We start from the raw sequence: 20080 nt of genomic DNA on the forward strand, positions 1-20080 counted from the left end.
AGCATGTAGGCTTCAGTTTACGTTTTTCTAACAAAGTCTAAAGCAAATATACCTCTCTGAATAAATCCAGAGTAGAATTCTTAAACTTTCCTTCAGACACCTCCTCTTTCATGTTTTAAACTGAAGTCCTCTCTTATTTTTCTACTGTACTTTATTTAGATTAACCAACATGTTTTTACTGATTTCTGTTTCTACTCTCTTTTCTATTACTCAGCTGTAAGTTTTAATGCTCATGATTGTATGTTTTTAAGATTGTAAAGTCCTTTAAACCTTTGAATGATACCAATCAGAACTTTGCATCTTCCTTCTGCTTTTTGCAGTGTTTCTGTGTCCTCTAGGTACGTTTTGGCTTGTTCATCTCCATCTTAATGCTGTTATAGGCTGAATTATGTGAATTATGTCTTCTCAACATTTACAGGTTGAAAGTCCCAGAACCTCAGAATCTCAGTATTTGGAATTAGGGTCTTGCTTTCATTCTTTTTTTTAACTTTTTATTTAGTATTGAAGTATAGCTGGTTAACAACATTGTGATAGTTTCAGGTGTACAGCAAAGGGATTCAGCCTGCATATACATGTATCCATTCTCCCCCCAGCTCCCTTCCCATCCAGGCTGCCACATGACATTGAGCAGAGTTCCCTGTGCCATACAATAGGTCCTTGTTGGTTATCCATTTTAAATACAGCTGTGTGTACATGACCATCCCAAACTCCCTAACTATCCCTTCATCCCATTCTCCCCCCACCACAACCATAAGTTTGTTCTCTAAGTCTGTGAGTCTGTCTCTGTTTTGTAAATAAGTTCATTTGTATCATGGAAATAGGTGTTTAAAGAGGTGATTGAGTTAAAATGAGGTCATTAGTTGGGCCCTAATCCTATATAATTGGTGTCCTTATAAGTAGAGGAAATTAGGACACAGATGGAAGACCACGTGAGGACACAGGGAGAAGATGGCTGTCTGCAGGTCAAGGAGAGAGGCCTCATCAGAAGCCGATTCTGCTGACACCTTGATCTCCTACTTCTGCCCTCTAGGATTGTGAGAAAATAAATGTCTACTGTTGAAGCCCTCAGGCTTGGACTTTGATAAGGCAGGTCCATGAGTCAAGGACCATGTTGATGAGTATAGGAAGCTGACATAGGCTTTGTTGTTATTTTGGTACATTTTGCTATTGTTGTTCAGTTGCTAAGTTGTGTGTGACTTGTTGTGACCTTATGTACTGCAGCACGCCAGGCTCCTCTGTCCTTCACTGTCTCCCTGTGTTTGCTCAAATTCATTTCCTCTAAGTCAGGGATGCTATCTAACCATCTCATCCTCTGCTGCCCCCTTCTTTTGCCTTCAGTCTTTCCCAGCATCAGGATCTTTTCCAGTGAGTCAGCTCTTCACATCAGGTGGCCAAAGTATTGGAGCTTCAGTTTCAGCATCAGTCCTTTCAATGCATATTCAGGGTTTCTTTCCTTTAGGATTGACTGATTGGATCTCCTTGCAGTCCAAGGGACTCTCAAGAGACTTCTCCAACACCACAGTTCAAAAGCATCAATGCTTCAGCGCTCAGCTTTCTTTATGGTCCAGGTCTCACATCCATACATGACTACTGGAAAGACCTTAGCTTTGATTATGCGAACCATGCATAAGCAAAGTGATGTCTCTGCTTTTTAATACAATGTCTAGTTTTGTCATAGCTTCCCTTCCAAGGAGCATATGTCTTTTAATTTTGTGGCTGCAGTCACTGTCCTCAGGGATTTTGGACCCCAGGAAGGTAAAATCTGTCACTGCTTTTTCCCCTTCTATTTACCATGAAGCGATGGGACCAGATGCCATGATCTTAGTTTTGGTAGGTTTGTTTACCCCCAAACCTTCTTTCTTGAGTGTCCTCTGTGTGGGCAGGCAGGTGTACCAGCAGGCACCTTCCCCACAGGGTGTGTAGACGTGCACACAGCAGATTCAGGGCCCTTGGCCTCAACCCTTACCCCCACATCACTAAGGGAAGGAAAACTTTAACCTCAGGGTGATATTCTTTTATGTGTTTATTTCTTTTCACTTCTGTCTATCCTAGAGGCTCCTGTTCAACTCATTCCTAGCCTAAACCCCAACACTGTGGGCTCCCCAGGCAAACCCTCCTCTCCAGAGAGAGCAGTCCCGGGGGCTCCAGCTGGGAGCCAGTGCTGCATACTCCAGGCCCCACCAAACAGGAGGACCGCCTGGCTCAGCTGTTCTCTAGACAACCCTCCCCTCAGATGCTCCGTCCCTGCCTCCCAACCTCTTCTCTGTAGGCCTTTCTTCGGCTCCCAATAGCCATTGATGGCAAGCTTGGAGCTTCTCCAGGGTTCTATCAGGAAGAAAGCGCTCCTATCTGTAGCTCTGATCATGTATTTCAAATTGTTGCCCACCCACCCTCACCCCACCCGCCCCAGTTTTGGTTTCTTTGTCAATACAGTCCCAACTATCTTCTTTTTTTTTTTTTAAGAAAGCCTTTCAAATGACTTATTCACTGACAGCATTCCTTCATGTTTTCAGGGCCACCATGGATTGATTCTCTCAAAAAATATTTTTACTGGCATTTCATTGTGCCCTTGGGAAGGAAGGGGACAACCATGTGTGCTGGCTCTTCTGTCCTGAGCTCAGATTCTTGCTCTTATATTTTGGACAAGGTCTCAGTATCTATAGAAATCATTTTCCTGAAACAGCTAGTGTTGTGGAAGCTCTGGTTAAACAAGTTTTTAAATACAGTCTGTGAAAGTTGTTTTCTGGGGCTTCTGTGATTGGAGTGATACATCCAAGTTCTGTCAGTCCATCTGTTTATAGATGGATTTGTTCAAAGATAAGACACTTAGAGATATGGATGGAAGGTGATTATTTTCCATGTACCTAGGGCTTTCCTGGTGGCTCAGATGGTAAAGAATCTGCCCACAATACAGGAGACCCAGGTTCAATCCCTGGGTCAGGAAGATCTCCTGCAGAAGGGAATGGCAACCCACTCCAGTATTCTTGCCTGGAGAATCCCATGGACAGAGGAGCCTGGCGGGCTCCACTCCATGGGGTCATAAAGAGTCAGACACAACTGAGAGACTAACACATTGACTTATGGTATTAAGTACTTGGTGAATGTAAAAGTAGTTCTTTATCAAAACATTCATTATTCATCTCTCAGAAGGAGTTTTATTATTATTGTTTAGTTGCTGTCATGTCTGACTCTTTTGTGACCCTGTGGACTGTAGCCCGCTAGGCTCCTCTATCCATGGGATTTCCCAGGCAAGAATACTGGAGGGGGTTGCCATTTCCTTCTCCAGAGGATCTTACCAGCCCAGGGATCAAACCCTCATCTCCTGCATTGCAAGGCGGATTCTTTACGACTGAGCCACAAGGGAAGTCCTAAGAAGGGGCTAGTTTATAATAATGGGGCTAGTGGGAGTGAGGAGAGAGAGCGAGACCTCCCCAAGCCTCAATGGTTCAAGGTTTTTTTTTTAATTGTGGCTTCATTATCCAGGCAGAGTCTTCGTTATATAGGTGTGATTGATTAAACCTTTGGCCACATGAGGAACCCAGATTCTTGGAATTTGCTGGCTCTGCTGAAAAGATTCTCAGACCCATGCCTGATGTTTGTCACTGGGAACTTCACTCTGGTGACCTGGGCTGGACCTACTTTGGGTCCCAAGACCTATTTTGTCCTCTAGTCTAGTGCTTTCTTTATCCCTTTTTTTCTAGGCCAACGTCTTGGTCTTTACCCTGGCCCATGTAGCCAGCTGAGAGATCATCTGATGAGAGAGGCAAGCATTTTCCAAAGGAAAAGCTGTGGAAACAGTTGTCAGGGGGAAAGGTCATTTATCTTCAGGCTCTAGGACAGCTGGCCCAGGCCATTCATCGGGCTTCCCTTCCCCTGGGCTGCACCGGAGTCCCTAGTTGACTTCCAGGATGGAGGCGGTCAGGCCAGCACCAGCAGCTGGAGTGGAGAGTGAAGGACAGAGGAGCCGGCCAAAACCAGAGACTGGAGAGACTCTCGAGGGGAGGGCCAGAGCAGTCACAGATATAGGAGCAGGTCAAGCTGGGGGCACTGCCTTCTGACACCTTGACCCAGCAATGGTGCTCTTCCTCGTCCTTGGTGCCTTTGCAGGAAGGGGAGACCCGGAGCTCCCCTTGGGGGTCTTGTCGGGGGTCTCCAAGGCCACCTCCAGGTTTGGTGCTTTGTTGAAAGGACTCGCAGGACTCAGCAGATACTTGCCTCCTTGCTAAAAATCTGTGTCTACCCTCAAATCAATACTTGCAGTGCTTTTGCAGTTATTCATGGACATATGTAAAGGGGATAATTCTGGGTTATCTGATGAGCACATTCCCAGCCAAGGTCAAATCAGGTGATGGTCTTCCTTTTTATTTCTGCTTGCATACAGAGGTGGCCAAAAGAGGAGATTCTGGCTATGGGGCCAGTTGGATAGGGTTTGAATCCCAACTCTGGCTCCTGAATGGGGGGGGTGCAGCCTCAGGCAAGTCACTTAACAGTTTTGAACCTCATTTTCTCTTTTTTATTGAAGTATAATTGATTGACAATATGGTGTTAGTTTCAGGCGTACAGCAAAATGATTCAGATATATGTGTGTGTGTATGTATATAAACATAAACACATATATTCTTTTTCAGATTCTTTTCCCTTATAGGTTGTCACAAAGGATCGAGTTTAGTTCTTAGTGCTATACAGCAGGTCTTTGTTGGTTATCTATTTCATTTTCTTTACTGAAGAATAAAATAGAATTCACCAGGATTCTACTGTTTGTTGTTAGGTTTGAAGATACAATCTATATCTCCATAAAGCGGTTCCATATTTGCGAATTCCGTGTTCATGGTGACTGTGTAGAACAGAACTACCATGAATAACAAGAATCGACTCTAGTTGTACTCACGGTCATCGTGATCAATTACAGTGAAAGAGCACAAAGTGAAGTCAGAGCAAGAAAAGGCAGGAGGGGAAACCAGACACATGCTTCCCACAGCCTCTTCCCACAGGTAGAGTCACACGGGATGGGCCCTCGCCCCATAGCAGCTGAGTTATAACAACACCTGTAAAGTGTTGTTCCCTGCCAATGCAGGGAAGCTCATGAGAGACTCGGGGCCCAGGGATTATTATTATTATTATTTTTTAGGGAATTGGTATGTTCCCAGATTCCAGAAGGAAAGTTGACATTGAGCATAAACCAGACTATTTATACTAGTGACCATGCTTACCAGTAATCGGTGGGAACCCTCCCCAAATCCAGGTTCCCAAACACCAGGCAGTTTTGTGACCAGGCCTTCCTAGGAGAAGCAGTCAGGCCTGGCATGTTCACTGTTTTCCAACACAGAGACCTCCACCCAGTATGGTTTGTTTATCATATCTCTGTGCTTCTCTGTGACTGGAGGGTCCGGGGAGGGTCCTGAGACGGGGTAGGCATGGGCTCTGCAGAAGGGAAGAGGTCCAGGAAGCTGCCGGGGACCCGTGCTCACTCCTCAGCTGCACCTAGAATGTGCGAGGCCGGCTCTGTTAAGCAAGACCTTCTGCTGAGCTTGGTCTCTTTAGGAGCTGCAGAGAATGTGCTTTTCAAAGTGGAAGTTCTTTAGCATCTGGGGTGGTGAAAAGGATTGAAGGACTTGGGTAATAAAAAACCAAAGCAGCAGGAAGGAAGTGGTCTGATTAGAACCAAGTGCTTAGGCCGGGGGAGACCGTGTGGGAAAGGAACTGGGGTGTCTGGGCAGTCCTTTCAGGTGGTTCAGGATTGTTAAGGGACCTGGAGCATGAAGGTAGCTCGTTCTACCGTGCATTTTGGGGAGGAACATCATGTTCTCTTTGCAGGCTAACAGTTCTGTCCCTCCAGGAGAGAGGAATCTTAGAGGAAACAATTGTTTTTAACTATTTTAAACAATAAACTATTTTAAAAATATAGTTTAGGAACTGGGTTGACATCAAAGGTAGAGTTCTGTCAGTTTGGTTAGTTTGAAATCCATAAACACAACTTAAAAAATTTTTTCTATCGTATACTAAAAAATTAACCAGGGAAACTTCCCTAGTGGGCCAGTGGCTAAGACTCTGAGCTCCCAATGCAGGAGGCCTGGATTCGATCCCTGGTCAGGGAACTAGATCCCACCCGCTGCAACTAAAGATCTCACATGCCTCAATGAAGATCAAAGATCCTGAGTGCCACCATTAAGACCCTTGTATAAATAAATAGTAAATTTTTTTTTTAAACCAGCCTTTGAAAGGTGTGCTTCAGTGTTTAAGTGTTGTGTACCCACCAGAAAGTGAGCTGAAGGAGGCCACAGTGTGTTTCTGTACCCTGGGGGTCCTTTGGATCATTTGAGGCCCCATGTTCTGTTTCTGGCTTCACTCCTGACTCCTGTAGGATCTGTTCTATTAGCCCCAGCCACAGCTTGGCGGGTCTTCGGGGTGGGAGTAAGCTGAATATTTATTGACTGTTTTCTTTCATCATCCAATCAAAAAGCATAAGAGTAGCCATTTTTGTTGTGCTTTGTTTTAAAATTAATTTTAAAAAACTTGCTCTTGTACTTTTCCTTGCTAGAAATGGACAGAGTCTGGGACGTGGTAGGTAGTTGTGATTGTGAGAGACGTTTCAGGTGGCTTGTGGAGAGATTGGGCTTGAGATGGTGGTTTGGGATATAAACTGATGAGATGAATATATTTGCTTTTCACCTTCTGTCCTGGTGTGTATGCTCAGTCATGTCTGACTCTTTGAGACCCCATGGACTGTAGCCCTTCAGGTTCCTCTGTCCATGAGATTTTCCAGGCAAGTATACTGGAATGGATTGCCATTTCCTACTCCAGGGGATCTTCTCAACCCAGGAATCGAGCCTGTATCTCCTGCATTGGCAGGCGGATTCTTTACCACTGAGCCACCTGGAAACCACCTTCTGTCACTTAAGTATTAACACATATAGCCTGACGTCAGTACAATTAGGCCTCAGTTTTCCCTGTGAAGGAAGAGAAAGAGGCCCAGAGCATCTTTGTGTGTGTGTGTGTGTGTGTGTGTGTGTGTGTTGTGTACAACAGAGACAGAAAGACACATGTGGGCTTAGACTTGGATGTGAATAGGAATACATCTGACGCTCTGGGAGTTCACAGTCCATTATGTACCAGGTGGCAGTCCTGCTCACCCTGCTCAGGGGAGTATGTGGCTCCTCACTTGCCTCACTGAGAGTTCTGTTGTGCTCCTTTGTCTGGCTGGAATAATGCAAAGACCAACCCAGGTGGAGCTTCTCAGTCTCTCTCTAAGTTGAGTTTTAAAGGCCTGTGGAGTGTAGGTCATAGAGAGGAGGAAAGACACCAAGATGATTATGAAGGCTTTTTTTTTTCCAGCATCTTCTCTTAAGTTGTGTCACTTAACCTTGAAAACTGATTATCTTTTCTTATCCACAGAGGTGTTGGATTCTCTTGGGAAAAGCCTCAGGAGGGAGTTTATTAATCAGGATGTATATCAGGGAGTTCCTGGTGGGGGTGGTGGTCAGCCCCTGTGGAAGGGAGGCCAGGGAGGCAGGATGGACAGAAGAAGCCGAGCTCAAAGACAGCTTCAGCCCACCCCACGGGAAGCCTTGGAGCCAAAATGGCCTGTCAGAGTGGGCCCATGTTGAATTCATGTGCCTGGGCCTCTTGACGCCCATCCTGACCAGTCGTTGCATATGGAAGAGCGTGTCACTGGGCAGCGCAGCTCTGTGCCCTTGAGACGATCCCCAAGGAAGCCGATGGCCAAAGGCCGCCTGGTGAAAGCGCTCTCAGTAGCTGGGGCACCGAGTCCTTCCCTGAAGGAGGGCCCAGGTGGTACATCTCTGTTGAGCCCACCCCCACACTGGATCAGTTTTACATATTTGAGAATTGTTAGGTCTATAGAATAAGAACTCAGCAGGTCAGATGGGATGTGCATTAACTAGAATGCCAAGTCTCTGGGAATGATTGACCTGTACCTGACATTTTCAAGAGACATTTATAAATCTTTGGAATTAAACCAGTATATTGCTTCCACCCGATTTCTAACCATAGCTCTGTTCATAGTTAGGGTAAAAATAAGGAACATTGTGTCTTTTCACCTTTTATAGTTAAATGTGTATCATTATGGGAGCTGTGTATTTTAGGGCTTTCTGTCTTTAAAAACTGTTACTCAGTTATAGCTTGTTCAAAAATAACTGGAATCTGTCAGCAGATATAAAGGGTTCTCTTCAGGAACTTGAAATAAGAATAAAAAAATATCACAGCCAGTAGAAATGATTATTAGCTTTGTTTTATCTGCACCAATGTCCTATTAATTGCATGTTCAGGCTCGTGCCTCTTTTACTTAATAAAAGAAAACTGGTTCTAGACTTTTTTATTCTTTTAAAGATTTCTTACTTCATGGGTAATTTCTTAGAATTAATTAATTTGGCTGCGCTGGGTCTGGGTTGCTGCATGCAGGCTTTCTCTAGTTGCAGTGAGCGGGGGCTACTCTCGAGGTGTGGTAGTTGCGGTACACGGGCTTCTCACTGCAGTGGCTTCTCTTATTGCGAAGCACAGGCTCTAGGGCAGGTGGACTCAGTAGTTGTGGCACACGGGCTTAGTTGCTCCGTGGCATGTGGGATCTTCTGGGATCTTTGGCAGGCAGATTCTTAACCATTGGACCACAAGGAAAGTCCTGGTAATTCTTACTGTTAACTAATTAACTAATTACTGTTAAGGAAAAGATGAAATGGGTAGATTTTTAATTGGAGACAGAAACCACTTAAAGAACTCAACTGTCTGAGTTCAGTGGGTTTTCCCCTGGGAATCAGCTTGTATGCTCTCTCTACCTTTCATGGGTTTGTTTTGTTTTTTGGTGGAGACTCAGGGGATCTACCTTTTAAAATAGAACACAAAGTAAAGACTCCTTCTCAAGAAGTGTTCCTGTGTTTCTCACCTCAACTCAAGCTCCATTCTGAATTAATGTTGGTTAAAATCATAAGGGGTGGTAATGACCATGCTGGCTGAAAGGCCTGGACGTGTCTGGGAGGGTCAGGACAGATGACCCCCGGACTCTGCGACCTGGAGTCTTCCAATGCCCCAAGCCCCTCTGGAGAATGGGCTGAGCACTCTGGCTTTCCCCTTCTCGGGGTTGGGGGGGGTGGTCCTGCATTTCAGGGAAAGAGGAGGGAGTGGAGCCTCTGTCTTTATCTTCGCGTGACAGTCATGTCCGGAAGGGTGGGCACTGTGTTTCACCGGCATAGCCTGTGGCGTGGCCTCAGTGATCAGTCCTGAGACTCCACGGGACTTAACCTCCTGTCTATGCCTGGGTCACCTCGTTTTTAAAGCAGGGAGATGTTTCCATCCCACAGGGTTTCTGTGAGGATTAAATAGGATAAAACACATAACGGGCACCCCATCTCGGATACAGCAAGCTCTCACAGCTGTTCATTGTGGTCATCATCATGATGCCTCATACTTCTTAGGTGGTCAGTGAAGTTGGTTGAAATGAGGTTCCAAGGATTCTCATGGAGCCACCAGGCCACCCCACTTGTTGTCCCCATTACACCTCAGGCTGAGGGAGATGGGCTGGGGGAGTGTACTGGACACAGGTTGGTGTCTCTTTGTTGGAAACAGTCGTGGGGGATTTAATCCCGATCCCTTTTTAGGGTGAAACTGGCTAGGAGTCTGTCATACCCCCTTTGAGCTTTCTTTGTTTTCCTTAGAATTGGAAGAGCTGGCTCGTGTCTGCATCTTTGCGATGCTTATTTCCCCACCCTCTCTGTGGAAAGGTCAGTGTTAAGTCCTTCCCAGCAGCCATCAGGTCTTTCATCTTGCAAATAGTACTTACTTTGTTGCCCAAGGTGATTAATGTACTATAGTCCCTACATTCTTTGGAAATAGTTGCTCCCCATGTATTTCCAGGACCATCTTGTACAGCCTCAGTCTAGCCAGGTTTTCATTTTTCTTCCATCTATCTGATGCTCCAGAAAGTTCATTCGGGCTTTTCTCTAACAGCTTACAGAAAAGAAGGAACGAACTTTTTGGCCAACCCAATAGTTTTTCCAGGTGTCCCCTCCCCCCGCCCCTACCTTTTCTACCAGCAACAGGGCATGAGGAAGGGGGAAGGACTGTTGCGGAGAACAGTAGTTAGGAACAAAGGCTTTGGAATCAGAAAGGACCTCTTCCCCCCACCCCACCCCACCCCCCTTCTCTCTAGCTGTGGGACCAAGAACCATTTTCTTAATCTTTCCAAGCTTTGTCTCCATATGGGATGATAACACCTACCTTATGGGCCGTGGGGATTAAACTGAATAGTATCCTGCTGGGCGACGGCCCCGGACTCAGCCCTGGAAGCCCTCAGTCAAGGGCGGCCTTGTTGCCCCAGCAGCCCTCCAGATAGCTCTGAGCTCCGCTCAGTTTTTCATCCTCCGTGATGACAGGCATGCGGCCCGAAGAAATGTTTGAACTCTCGTTCTTGAAAGTTCAGTTTCTGCAGGTGAGCCAGCACACCTGTGATACGGCTGCTCTCAGGGTATAAATTTCTCCAGCCCACAGAATTTCCTTTTCACCACGCCCGGCTCATTCCCAATATTAGTTCACCAAACTCAGAGCCTTCTGGTTTTGATTGGCCAGTCAAGGTTCATGGAGGCAAATTCTTTCCTGAGATGGGCCCATATGTTCTGGAAAGGGAGTGTTTGCGAGCTGCCCAGGCGGTCACGGAGATTCAAAGCCAGAAGACAGCATTGTGTTGCCATTTTCAGCAACTCCCGGTGGACAGCCAAGCGGGATGATTAATATTTGAGCATCTTTGTTCTTGCTGTTCCGTTAGAACACCAGCGCTGTTTAAATCACTCTGAAAATAACACGCCTGACATTTCCATGGTTTAAAAAAGAAAAACAACCTGGGGAAGTAATCCACCCCGCCTATTACCGAGGAAATGTTTTCAGTGAGAAAGGAGAGAAAATTGTCTGACTTGGGGGAGAAGGCTAATTCTGAAGAGCTTCATGGCAGAGAATACATTAAAACCTATGAAGCTCAGAGGCGTGACCCAGCGTGTGTATTTAAGAGGCTGAGATTGGCCTCAGGAGGCACTTAAGCTCCATCGCTGGTCCCCATGTCCGGCCACCGAGCTTGTGTTGAACATTTATTATGTGCCCACTTCTGACACTGTTCACTGAAGACATGCACTTGAGATTTTTCAGCCCATAGAGCCATCCGGGAATGTGTGTTATATTGAAGCAGTACTGGAGGCCAGAGAACACAGTTTAATTTCATATTTAAGATTCTTGTGTTGCTCTGTAAATCTAAAGGGAAAGTACGACCTCCTCGGGTGTGTAAGGCATGCAGCTAAGTTTGAGACCTGCTTTTAGGGATCACACTGAGCCGTGGACTTAGAGGCACTAACCATTTGCCTTGTGTCGTAGCTGTGTTCTTAAAATAGTTGCATGTCATAATTGAAAGATCATAATTACAGATCTCAATTTAGATCCCCCCAGTGTATCATTCTATTTATAAGGATGCCTTCATTGCTTCAGAAAATGAGCTTCGACTCTTTTTGATAATTGCCTCTTGCAGCTGGTGATTTTTAGGAATCAGATTTAAGGAAGCTGCACAGCATATATGACAACTGTCTCCAAGCAGCATGTTTCAGTCCCATGATAAATAAAATATCTAACTTTTGGGAGTTAACATTATTTTGATTCAGAGGAGAGAAATTAATACCAAAAAAAAGTGTCTCTTAATGAAATAGGTTCCAGTGATGTCTTATTTTCAGTAATTATGTAGTAAGACATATAATTGTTCTTGTGTGTTGGGTGCCTACTCTGTTCCAGGAACTGTCTTCCTGGTTTAGGTAAAGCCCTGTGTTTAATGCTAGTCCCATTTAAGGGATGGGAAAACTGACGTTGAGAGAATTGCACACTTGCCTAGGCCCTCACAGCAGTAAAATGGCAGCGTCCTCTTAAGGCCCTGTAACCAAAGACCAATCAGACCCCGGGGTGTGTTCCTGCTTTGGGAGTTCTCAAACAGGACTCTGTGAGATTCTCTTCTGTCTTCCTGGAAGACCAAGGAGGTCTCGCTTCCCACCCTTTAGGGCCCAGGTTGAATGGCTCTTTCTTCTTTGAACTCCAAGGGCTGCAACCTAAGTACCAGCACCTCCTCCCCCCTCCCCCCAACCCCGGTCCCTCTGTGGGCAGTGTCCCCAGATCATTCTCAGACTCTCCTCCTCAGCTCACGTTGCCCCAGGGTAGAAGATTCAAGAAGGTGCCCCCAAACAGTCCTTCCCTTGTGCAGACTCATTTTATCAAAAGGAACCAATGATGGCCCTTTAAGGTTTCCTTGTATGTTTTATCATTCCATGTTTTTTGTTTTTGTTTTTCCCTGATGGAAATCCAGGAAAGGGAGGAGAACTCGGGGTTGAAATGAGGTTTTGTTCTCAGTTCCGTCACAAACAAGCTCAGCTTCCATTGGCTTAAAACTACTGTTAAGCCCCTGGGAGGGTCTTCATTAAGCCCCTCCAGGCCCCCCTGCTGCTCTCTCTGATTTTCAGGTTTCCTCCAGTAAAGACCTAAGCCCTGGATGCTCTCTGTGTAATGTATTTGTGTCCCTCCTTTGCTGGAACTGGTCACGTGGTCTCACCGCCCCACCGCCCGCCACCTCCCCACCCATGTGCTCACCCACTTCCCACAGTGGGAAGAACTCCCACTGCCTCCTTGTGTCTGGGTACCTGGCTGTCCTTTGGGCTTATTGTGAATCACTCTTACTGAGAAGGTCAGGCTTCCTCTTCACCTTCTGCTGGCTTCTGACTCTAGCCCAGCTCCCAAAGGAGTGATGTAGTAGGAATTTTCTAAGGGAGATGAGCCAGAATCTAGGGTGCTGGCAGGTAGGGGGGGTGTGCTCTTAGGAAAAGTTCCAGGTGAGTCTGATACACATTCTCTCACCATCCTCCCCCCTCGCAAGGTCACTCCTCCTCATACTGACCTGCCTTGCCCGTATACCCTCCAGGGTGGGTTCTGTGGATAAGTCTTTAGTTTGGAGCGGTCCATTGTTCAGATCTGTCAGGAAGGAGAATGTTTTTTTTTGCAGGAGCCATGTTGTTGAGTCGCTAAGTCATGTCCGACCCTTTGCAACCCCATGGACTGTAGCAGGCCAGGCTCCCCTGTCCTCCACCATCTCCCAGAGTTTGCTCAGATTCATGTCCATTGAGTTGGTGATACCATCCAACTATCTCATCCTCTGTCACTCCCTTCTCCTTTTGCCTTCAGTCTTTCCCAGCATCAGGGTCTTTTCCAGTGAGTCACCTCTTTGCATCAGGTGGCCAAAGTATTGGAGCCTCAGTATCAGTCCTTCCAATGAGTATTCAGGGTTGATTTCCTGTCGGATTGACTGGTTTGATCAGGAGCCGCATACGTGGTGAAAAATAGGCAGTTTTTCTTTGAAGGAACTCTAATTTTAGTTGGAAAGATGATTAGTTATTAAAAAATAATCCTAGGAGATTATTGAGATCAGAGCTGTCACAGAATGATGTGGAAAGCCTACAAAGCAGTTTTCTCAGAAGGCATGGAAGGGTACGACAGAGGATGAGATGGTTGGATGGCATTAGCGACTCAGTGGACATGAGCTGGAGCAAGGTCTGGGAGTTGGTGATGGACAGGGAAACCTGGTGTGCTGCAGTCCATGGGGTCACAAAGAGTCGGACATGACTGAGCGACTGAACTGAACTGACTGATGGATGGACAGTATTTTTCTTTCCTAGGTTGTACGTTCAGAGGGAGGAAGAAAGTTGTTGGCCAACTTAATAAGTTTTATGATGGTAATTAATTAAATCTCCATAACAACCTTATGAGGTAAACACCATTTATACTCTGAAGCCCATTCACCTCCATCTTTCCCAAAGATACACCACTTAACTGCACAAGAGGCAGCATGGCTACTGCCATCACATGAGTTGTTCACTGTGCTTCTCATAAGCCAGTGTCTCCCAGCTCCAAACACACCCTCCGGGGCTCTCCTTTGCGATGCTGGAGCTGGCACTCTGTGAGCCACATTCTGTCTTGCCAGCTGGCTTCCCGTTGAGCTCTGCCAACAGGAAGTGCTAGAAGGATGCTGCAGGTTGGGGGACAGAGAGGGGCAGGTGCCTTCTACTTACTTCCTGTCTGCCTGCATCACACGAGCTATGCCTCTTCACGCTGGTAACAGCAGCAGCAGCAATTCCTTCCTGAAGCAGCAGCCAAATGCAGTTTGCAATTTTCCAGTAGTCGCAGGGTCAGCCTCTTCGGGTACCCACCAGACACTAACTCCATTTGAGCAGCACCCCCTCCATAGAACTTTGAGTTCATTTCCATAGAGACCACCTTTAGGCTCCCAATTTCAATAATCTTAACTTATTCGTTTTGCTACCAATACTGCCTAGCATGCTGCAGTCCATGGGGTTGCAAAGAGTGGGACATGACTGAGCAACTGAACAACCACCACCAGTACTGCTTCCAGGATATCTTAGGGTTGTGCTTTTACCATTTCAAGTACCTAGTTCACAGCTTTCTAGTTAACAGTTCTCGATGTTAAATTTTCTCTCTCGGAATAACTACTGTGGTTTCTGCCTCCTGATTGGACCCTGACTGACACCTATAGAACTTGGACTGATACACCAATAGAACTTCTGATAGAAGTGGGAACTTAGCCCCAGAAGTCTAAGTTTAGCTTCGCTAAGCTTCTTGTCCTCATAAGCCATTGTCTTCATCTGCAAGAGCCATCCTCTAAGCAGCCTCTAAAGTGCACTCGTACTGCATTGGAAAATTCTGACCACCTTCGAGGAGCGAGAGTATGACAACAGACTCGAAATTAGGACCTGGAGTCTGTTTTCTAGCAAGCCATAGGCTGAGCTTCTTTAAGTCTTGATTACTTTGGACAGTGCTGTCATAGTATCAGAGGGTGTCCTATGGTAGAAAACAACAGATTTCAACTCAACTCTCCTGCCCTTAATAGACAGAAAAATCTGTAGCTACATCTCTATATAAAACAGTGTAAACAGACATAACTATAGCTAGAATAAACAGTAAAATTCAAACTGGGCCTTGGTTTCCTTGGTAAGATTGAGTTACTATCTACCCCACAGGATTGATGTGAGATTAAGCCAGATGACATGTAAAAACATCCAGCACTGTGCTGGACCTTTAGTTCTAAGTAGCTGTAAACAGTAATTATCTCCACTTCTTGGTGTTTGCTACACTATGGGGGTTATGATGGCTGACTCTGACAGCAGTCCCAAATTATCAGTCTGTGCCAGTTACAGTGCACCCATTCCCCTTGTCAAAGATCGGATGGATAAGGGGCAGGTGTCCCATCTCAGACCATCAGACATGAAGGAGAAGGCCTCCTAGGGCCTACTGGCAAAGGTTGTCTCTCTTTTCTAGGACAGAAGTGACTCAGTCTTTTCTTCCTCTGGAAGGTGTGTCTGGACGTGACTCTCAGAACCTCTCTAATTACCATTTGTGACTTTAGGAGGCTGAAGCCCTTGTTGAGGCTGGAAGGACAGAGATTTTTCAGGCCAAGTAATGGACCCAAAGTTCATGGCCTGGTCTCTGGAACCTATGACTCTTTACTTTACACAGAAAAGGGGGACTTGGAGATGTGACTAGGGGTACAGGCCCCAAGATGAGATTATTTTGGATCATCTGCATGGGCCTGACATACAAAGGTCCTTAAAAGTGGAAGAGGGAGGTGGAGAGGCAGTGTCAGAGTGATGTGAGAAGGACTCCACCAGCCATTGCTGGACTTGAAGGTGGAAGGGGCCATGAGCCACGGCGTGCAGGCAGCCTCTAGACACTGGCAAAGCAAGGAGATAGGCCCTTCCCTGGGGCTTTCAGAAGAAGCTGCAGCCCTACCGACACACTGATTTCAACCCAGCGAGGTCCAGCTCAGATTTCCGACCTCCAGCTCTGTAAGATAACATGGTGTTTGAAGCCAGTAAGTCTCTGGTCACTTGTTACAGCAGAGACAGGAGACTAGTACAGAGGTGGAAGGAACCTGGTTACTAAATGACTTTGCGAACCTCTAATCAGCTGCCTCCTGGAGCTACTCCTGAATTTCTCCTCACATGAGACAAATTTCTACTTTTAAATCTAGTTGGAGTTGGACTTTCTGCTTCAGGCAGCCCAAGATGTCCTGACTGACACACACATGCTTCACAGAACACTGTGTATGTATCAGGTCAACTCTTAAGTGAGCATTTGTTGAATTGTGAAAAAGTGCTGGAGAAAACCCCTCAGAGTCCACAGCTGAAGAAGCAGGGCTGTTTTCTGATTCATACTAAGTAATAACTTAGAACTCTTTTTTTTTTTTTTAAATATAAGACACAAAAGATGTTTGGAAGGATGGATGAATTATTTTAACACTGAGAGGGCCTGGAACTTCAGCAGGTGCACTTTCAAATTGCCAGATTCATTTCCTCCTGTGACCTCCGGGCATCCAAATTCTCGTTTCCGAAATAACATTTCAACAGACTCTAAGAACACGCCAAGAAGTGATTATTTTTACAAATCCAGATGACTTCCTCATTTAGGATAGCCCCGGCAGAGGTAGAAACGAAGGGAAACATGGACTCTTTTTCCACCTCCGCAGAGAGGGAACAGCCCCATCCCTGGCTCTAACCAAATACTGCTGACAACTCTGAAAGCCGCTATCATCCGGACAGCTGTTCAGTGGCCTTCATGAACTCAGCTGGGGGCGCGGCCCAGTTTAAGATCAGAGAGGCCAAAGATCAAACGTTATTTCAGTTGGTTTCCCAGCCTTCCCCCACCACTTCTGGGTTTCAAATTAGCGTTTGCAGTTGCTGCCCCAAAGACCATCATAAGACCCACAACCCTCTGTGCTCGCTACATCTCCCACCCCCCAAGTACACATGTTTAGTCTCGCTACCTCCTCCTCCTCTTCCTCCCCTTCACCATCGAACTGGTTTTCTAAAGCAGATAAATCTCATGTCCACCAGAAAACAATACTTCTTGTATCATGGTGCCCAGCCCTGCCTGTCTAGCCAGGACCTTCTCTGAAGGTTGTTTAATACGCTTAACATCCTTGATCGTCATGGTTCTTCCCAGGATCTGCCCGGTTGTCCATTTCTTTGCTTGCACTTCATGGGGCTCAGCATCATTCCCCAAAGGTGGGTATTTCCTCCCAGCCATCTGAACCTTTCAGAACTACAGTGTGTTTTAAAGCACTGATTCCTTCTCCCAGGAAGCATTATGATCAAGGAAATAAGAACCAGTGTTTCAAAATAGAAACATTTATATTTAACTCATCTAGTTAAGCAGAGATTTTTTTTTTTCTTCTTCTTCTTCTGTATTTGGTATCTAAATTCCATTCAAGATTGAAGAGAATTTTTTTCCCCTCTTACCCCACCTTTCTGCAGCATCAGTTTTCTTCCCCACAAGCACTCTTGTGTTTGAAAGAAGGGAAAACAGAGCTAATCGTCTCAGGTATTTCTCAGCAAGACAAAGGCTCCACCAAGAAGCTCTCAGGTACAGGAATGTCTGGGGTAAAAATGAACCAAGATACTTAGAATAAAACGTCAAACAAGACACAAGATTGTGTTATAGTTACTGCCGAGTAACTAGAATTTGAGTCACATACACCAGCTGGGTCAGAATAATGATGAAATTGCCATTACGGCACGTCTTATTGTTTGACCCCTGTAGAACAATTCATGCCCCTTATGTTCAGAGAGATTTTGGTAAGTGCTTCAATATTTTAAAGGTAAATCATCAAGGTAGCTTAATTGGATTAAGAGAAAAGCATCCATCCAGATACAGCTTGAATTAAATCACATAAGAAAAAAGAAGCAAACTATCAAACTTTAATCTTCTAAACAGTGAAACTTTAGTTTTTTAAGAATCCAGGGACAGTGTGTGTGTCTGTGAGTATATCTATGTATTTGTATATTTAAATCATGCATTTATTTCTTATGAAGTAATCAAAAGTCAGTGATCATTTGGGGGAAAAAAACATAACACCTTGGGTATTTTTCCATTCTTCCTTAAATACTCATTTTTCATTGAAAGGAAAACTTAGAGATGGATTTGTTTATAGAATTATAAAATAATTTGGACATCTGTATTGTGGGAACTAAATTATAACTCTTGGAATAGGGATTTTAGTTACTTTTACCTGACACAAAGTATATAATATTTCAAGTTCTATAAGCCACTAGAAACCATGAACTCTAGTAGGGGCCAGATCTGTGTCAACGGCCCCATTTTATTTAGAGAAATTATGAAAACCATTGCACCCAAAGGGAATTCGTGCTTAGTTTGGAAGATTCCACCAAACATTGAAATGATGCCTTGTGTAAGTTCTCAAACTGGGACTGTCTGTCTCCATAGACAGCATACTTAGTGACCAAGTGAGAGATGAAAAGGTGAGATGACATTGATTTTTGTGACCCTGTTTTTTTCCCCCAACAAGAAGATGAATTTAAGCAGAATCAGCTCTAAGCTAAACTTTAAGAAGTTAATGGGATTACAGTGAGAATTAGACCTGGGAAAAGTGAATAAATCAGAAGATAAATACCAGGAGAGATAGTATAAGCAAAGGAGAGATTTCTAAACTCTAACTCATGCCAGGAGTCTTGAGGGATGAAGGTCACCATTGCTTTAAGATGGAGGGAGGAAGTGAAAGAGGCTGGCTGTCTGATTCATCCTTTTTTCCCCAGCTCTGAGCACAGGGCCTGGTACACAGCCTGTGCTTCCGAACGTTTCTTCTGTTGTTGAAAGCAGAGAGAAGGGTCCTCTCCTAGAGGAAGGCCACTAAGAGGCCTTGTTTCAGGATGTCAGTTGGACTTCCTCCATTGGTTAAGAGCAGATGCATCCACAAATTATGAAACCGCCAAGAAATAAAAGTGCTTCATGAGAAGTGGTGCTGCATGAGCTTACAAGAGATGTTGATTTGAAGCTGATGAACGGGTCTCCCCTCACCAAATCATTATGCCGGTCTTGGTTGGAGTGGCAAAATGCATTCAATTAAAAAAATAAATAAATCATCCATTTACTAGCTAAAGCGTGCCTGTGAATTTTGGTAAAAATCAGAGGAGAATTTTAAGGAATGTCTAATGTTAAAACATTACCGTCTTTTGTTACTTTTGTGTGTCTGTTAGGTTTATTGAGTCATAATTTGCATATGGTTGATTTTGTTGTTTTGGGCACGACGGTTACTCTGAGTTTTGATAAACAGGTACAGTCATGACACGAAGCAGGTCCATCACCCCAGATCGTTCTCTCACGTCCCTTTACGGTCAGCTCCTCCTTTCCTCCCAGCCCCTGGTCATCACTAGTGTGTTTTATGCCTTTGTAGTGTTGCCTTTTCCAAACTGGAATATAAATGGAGTTGTGCAGTGTGTAGCTTCTCTTATCTGCCACTTCCACAGAGCATAAAGGCATTTGAGCTTCATCCATTGCATTGCTCATATCAGTAGTTTGTTCCTTTTCACTGCTAAAGAGTAGTTCATTGTATCCCATTGTATTGTTGTACCACAGTTTCTTTTTTTAAATTTTTTTTTTTTTGAAGTGTCGTTGATTGCAAGACTGTGTGAGTTTCAGGTGTGCAGCACAGTAATTCAGCCTTTCTCAGATTATTTTCCATTATGCTGCTAAGTCACTTCAGTCGTGTCTGACTCTGTGCGACCCCATAGACGGCAGCCCACCAGGCTCCTCCGTCCCCGGGATTCTCCAGGCAAGAATACTGGAGTGGGTTGCCATTTCCTTCTCCAGTGCATGAAAGTGAAAAGTGAAAGTGAATTCGCTCAGTCGTGTCCAACTCTTCGAGACCCCATGGACGGTAGCCTACCAGGCTCCTCCGTCCATGGGATTTTCCAGGCAAGAGTACTGGAGTGGGTTGCCATTTCCTTCTCCAATTTTCTATTATAGGTTATTATAATTGAATATAGTTCCCTGTGCTAAACAGTAGGTCCTTGTTGTTTTATATATAGTAGTGTGTATCTGTTAATCCCAAACTCCTGATTTATCCCTCCCTTCCCCTTTCCCCTTTGGTAACCATAACTTTTGTTTTCTATGTCTTTCTGTTTTGTAAATAACATTTAGAAAAATGTATCATTTTTTAAGATTACACATATAAAGTGATATCATGTGG

At 45.0% G+C, this 20080-nt stretch overlaps 1 protein-coding gene across 7 annotated transcripts in view; it reads left to right on the top strand.

Annotated features, from left to right (window-relative positions):
- Positions 1 to 20080, top strand: part of STX8 (syntaxin 8) — a 201449-nt gene that overhangs the window by 64037 nt on the left and 117332 nt on the right. The window lies entirely within an intron of this gene.

Source organism: Giraffa tippelskirchi, chromosome 3 (genome assembly GCF_054371585.1).
Source record: "Giraffa tippelskirchi isolate mGirTip1 chromosome 3, T2T-mGirTip1v1.2.pri, whole genome shotgun sequence".
Taxonomy (NCBI): domain Eukaryota; kingdom Metazoa; phylum Chordata; class Mammalia; order Artiodactyla; family Giraffidae; genus Giraffa; species Giraffa tippelskirchi.